The sequence below is a fragment of the Lynx rufus genome, unplaced genomic scaffold (assembly GCF_022079265.1).
Source record: "Lynx rufus isolate CCGP_SWC_20201006 ecotype Redwood Valley unplaced genomic scaffold, mLynRuf1.p SCAF_26, whole genome shotgun sequence".
Taxonomy (NCBI): Eukaryota; Metazoa; Chordata; class Mammalia; order Carnivora; family Felidae; genus Lynx; species Lynx rufus.
This window is the reverse complement of record NW_025814841.1, coordinates 16,401,737-16,406,986: the sequence shown is the minus strand read 5'-3', so window position 1 is coordinate 16,406,986 and position 5,250 is coordinate 16,401,737. Positions and strand designations below refer to the sequence as shown.

General features: G+C 35.4%; 1 pseudogene; it reads right to left on the bottom strand.

Moving 5' to 3' along the window:
• Window positions 1–523: 523 nt before the first annotated feature.
• LOC124519012 (tigger transposable element-derived protein 1-like) lies at window positions 524–2,326 on the bottom strand (annotated as a pseudogene).
• Window positions 2,327–5,250: the final 2,924 nt, after the last annotated feature.

The window sequence follows — 5,250 nt, the reverse complement described above, 5'->3', positions numbered from 1 at the left end:
CACAAGGAAAGGAAAATATAGACCAATATCCCTCATGAACACAGGTGCAAAAAATCCTTAACAACATCTAATATATCTCAGAGATAATGCAAGTTTAGTTCTAAACTGCCACAATAGAACAAATATTGCAATAAAGCAAGTCAAATTAACTTTTTGGTTCCCCAGTGCATATAAAAGTTATGGTTACAGTATACTATAGTCTATTAGGCATTCAATAGCATTGTCTAAAAAAAAGTGTACAGGGGCGCCTGGGTGGCGCAGTCGGTTAAGCGTCCGACTTCAGCCAGGTCACGATCTCGCGGTCCGTGAGTTCGAGCCCCGCGTCAGGCTCTGGGCTGATGGCTCAGAGCCTGGAGCCTGTTTCCGATTCTGTGTCTCCCTCTCTCTCTGCCCCTCCCCCGTTCATGCTCTGTCTCTCTCTGTCCCAAAAATAAATAAACGTTGAAAAAAAATTAAAAAAAAAAGTGTACATACCTATTAAAAATATTTTATTGCTAAAAAATGCTGACCATCATATGAGCTTTCAGCAAGTCATAATCTTTTTTGCTGGTGGAGGGTCTTGTCTCCAAGTTGATGGCTGCTGACCGATCAGAGTGCTGGTTGCTGATGGCTAGAGTGGGTGTGGCAATTTCTTTTTATTTTATTTTTTTTTATTTTTGGCAATTTCTTAAAATAAGACAATAAAGTTTGCCACATAGATTGACTTTTCCTTTCATGAACGATTTCTCTGCAGCCTATCATGCTGTTTGATAGCATTTTACCCACAGTAGAACTTCTTTCAAAATTGGAGTCGATATTCTCAAACTTTGCCACTGCTTTATCAACTAAGCTTATGTAATATTTTAAATCCTTTGTTGTCATGTCAACAATCTTTGTAGCATGTTTACCAGGAATAGTTTGCATCTTAAGAAACCACTTTCTTTGCTCAATCATAAGAAGCAACTCCTCATCTGTTCAAGATTTATCATGAGATTGCAGGAATTCAATCACATCTTCAGGCTCCACTCCTCCTTCTAGCTTTCTTCCTATTTCCACCACATCTGCAGTTACTTCCTCCACTGAAGTGTTAGCCCTTCAAAGTCAGCCATGAGGGTTGGAATCAACTTCTTCCAAATTCCTCTCCATGTTGATATTTGGATCTCTCCCCACAAATTACAAGTGTACTTAATGGCATTTAGAATGGTGAATCCTTTCCAGAAGGTTTTCAATTGACTTTGATTAGATCCATCAAAGGAATCACTATCAATGGCAGCTATAGCCTTATGAAAAGTTTGTTTCTTATATAATAAGACTTGAAAGTTGGAGTTACTCCTTGATCCATGGGCTACAAAATAGATGTTGTGTTAGTAGGAGAAAAACAACATTAATCTCATTGCACGTCTCCATCAGAGCTCTTAGGTGGCCATATACAATGTCAATAGGCAGTAATATTTTGAAAGAATTTTTTTTTCCTCAGCAGCAGGTCTCAACAATGGAACTAAAATATTCAGCAAACCATATTGTAAATAGATATGCTGTCATCCAGGATTTGTTGTCCCATTTTTAGAGCACCAGCAGAGTTGATTTAGCATCGCTCTTGAAGGCTCTAGGATTTTTTGAATGGGAAGTGAGTACTGGCCTCAACTTAAAATCACAAGATCCATTAGCCCCTAACAACAGAGTCAGTGTGTCCTTTGAAGTTTTAAAACCAGGCATTGACTTCTCTCTAATCCTAGATGGCATCTTCTTCCAATGTAAAGCTGTCTCATCTATATTAAGAATCTGTTGTTTAGTGCAGCCACATTCATTAGCTACTATTATTAACTAAATTTTCTCAATAACTTACCAGAGCTTCTGCATCAGCATTTGCTGTTTCACCTTGTACGTTGATTTTATGGAGATGGCGTCCGTCCTTAAACCTCATGAACCAACCTCTGCTAGCCTCAAACTTCTCTTCCTCACCTCTTGCAGTCTTCAGAGAATTGAAAAGAGTTAGGGTCTTGCTCTAGATTAGGCTTTACTAAGGAAATGTTGTAGCTGGTTTGATCTTTTATCCAGACCACTAATACTTTGTTCATATCAGCAATAAGGCTGTTTTGCTTTTTTATCATTCGTGTGTTCACTGGAATAGCACTTTTAATTTCTTTCAAGAAATTTTCCTTTGCATTCACCACTTTGCTATTTATCACAAAAGACCTAGCTTTTGGTTTACCCTGGCTTTTGACATGACTTCTTCACTAAGCTTAATTTTCTCTAGCTTTTGATTTAAATTCAGAGATGTGCAACTCTTTCCTTCACTTGAAGACTTAAAGGGCACTTGTGGGATTATTAATTGTCCTAATATCATTATTGTTGTATCTCTGAATAGGGAGGCCCAAGGAGAGAAAGAGATGAAGGAATGGCTGGTCAGTGGAACACTCAGACACAACATTTATGAATTAAGTTCTCTGTCCTATGTGAGCACAGTTCATGGCTCCCCAAAACAATTAACAATGTAACATCTAAGATCCCTGATTACAGATCACCATAACAAATATAACAATAATGAAAAGTGTTGAATTATTGCAAGAAGTACCAAAATGTGACATACAGACACAAAATGAGCAAATGTTGTTGGAAAAATAGCAGTGGTAGGCTTGCTCAGTGCAAGGTTGCCACAAACATTGAATTTATAATACATAGTATCTGAAAAACACAGTAAAGTGCAATACACTAAGGTATGCCTATTATGCATATCAAATCCACCAATATGTAAAAAAACATCATGAGAAATTAAGTTTTATCCCAGGAATGCAAGTTTTAACATCTTATAATGAAGGAATATAATTTAGAATATTAAAAATAAAGTAATTAAAAATAACAAAAATAAAAGAAAAAAACAGATGATCACCACACTTTATAAAGCACTTTTAATATTCAATAGTCATAAAAGTGGAAAATCTTAGGAAACTATGAATAGAAGGAAATATTTCAGCTGATAAAAAGGACTATCTATGAAAAATATAGCTAACATAATAATTAATGGTTACAAATAGAAAGCTTTCCCCCAAGATCAATAACAAGACCGCATTATCTACTCCCACTTTGTACTGAATTTCCTAGTCAGTTCAAGAAAGAAATAAGGAGAGAGACAGAGACAGAGAAGAGAGAGAGAGAGAGAGAGAGGTAGCAAGAGGGAGAGAGGTTAGATTGAAAGAGAAAAAGTAAAATTTTCAGGGCACCTGGGTGGCTCAATTGGTTGAGCATCCAACTTTGGCTCTGGCCATGGTCTCATGGGTTTATGAGTTCAAGTCCCACATTCGGCTCACTGCTGTCAATGCAGAGCCCTCTTGGAATCCTCTGTCCCTCTCTCTCTGCCCCTCCCTTTCTTGCACTCTCTCTCTCTTAAAAATAAACATTTTTTAAAAAAGAAAAAGTAAAAATTTGTATTTGTCAGTCAACATTAATTACACTCATAAAATGCCTAAGGAATCTATCTAAAAGATACTGGAACTAATAATAGATCATAGCAAGGTCACAGGATAAAAGGACAATATTTAAAAAGTAATCACACTTCTATATATTAGTAATAAACAATCATTAAGTGTAATTTCAAAATACAATTTATGATAGTATCAAAACCATTAAATACTTAAGGAATAAATTTTTAAAATATAGAATGTACAAAATAGTGGTAAGAGAAATTTTACAAGACCTAAATAAATGAAAACATATATTGTACTCATCAACTGAAAGACTCAATATTATTAATATGTCCATTATCTACATTTGGATCTATATATTTGAAGTAATCTCAATACAAAAATAAATAAATAGTTCTAAATCTCATGAAACTGCAGTAGACCCAAAATAGTCAAATCAAGGGGTGCCTGGGTGGCTCAGTCGGTTGAGCGTCCGACTTCAGCTCAGGTCATGATCTTGCAGTCCATGAGTTCGAGCCCCGTGTCGGGCTCTGTGATGACAGCTCCGAGCCTGGAGCCTGTTTCAGATTCTGTGTCTCCCTCTTTCTCTCTCCTCCCCCGCTCATGCTCTGTCTCTCTCTTCTCAAAAAATAAATAAACATTAAAAAAAAAACTTTTAATAAAAAAAATAGTCAAATCAATTTTGAGGAAAAAAAAGAAGGAAAGAAAGAAAGAGAAAGGATGTATGCTACCTAATTCAAGACTTACAATAGTAATTAAATCAGTTTGTATTGGCATAATGATGGGCATGGAGATCAATGAAACAGAACAGAGTTCCGAAAAAGACCCACATGTATATATGTTAAATTGATTTTTAATTAAAGCTATGGAGTAAATTCAATGAAAAAGTATTTTAAATAAATGGTACTAGAACAACTGGATATTCTAACGGGGAAAGACAAAAATTCTTACCTTGCCCTCTGCCATCCACCATACACAAAAGTTTATTCAAAAGGACTCATAAACCTAGACATATAAAACTATCAAACTCCTGGAAGAAAATGTGGAAGAAAATCTTAATGACCTTGGATTAGGCAAAGATTTCCCAAGACACAAAAACCACAAAACTTAAGAAAAATAATTGATGAGTTGAACTACAGCAAAACAAATACATTCCTAGCTTTGAAAGATATCAAAATGAAAAGACAAACTGGAAAAAGAGAAAAGATTCATGTATTTATATATGACAAAAGACCGTATCCAGAATATAAAATAATACAGGTTGGAGCAAAATTAAATGATAGAGATTAGTAAAATAATAGAAAATATTAACAATGCTAATAATTGTTTTTTAAAGTTTATTTATTTATTTTGAGAAAGAGAGAGAGAGAGTAGGGGAAGGGCAGAGAGAAACAGAGAGAGAGAATCCCAAACATGTTGACAGTTAAGGGACCAGTGCAGGGCTTGATCTCATGAACCACAAGATCATGACCTGAGTTGAAATTAAGAGTCAGATGCTTAGCTGACTGAGCCACCCAGGTGCCCCAGGAGTTGGTTTTTCAAACATAGACAAAATTGACAAATATTTAGCTGTACTAACTGCCAAGAAAAGAGAGAGGACTCAAATAAATAAAATTGTAAGCAAAAGAAGAGATGTTACAAATGATATCAAACAAGTAAAAAAAATCATGAAAAATTATATGCCATCAAGTCAGACAACCTAAAGAAATGGATAAATTCTTAGAAATATACAACCTATCAAGATTGACCCATGAAGAAATAGAAATTCTGAAGAGACCAATAATAACTAAGAAGATTGAATCAGGGGGTGCATGGGTGGTTCGGTTGGTTGAGCTTCTGACTCTTGATT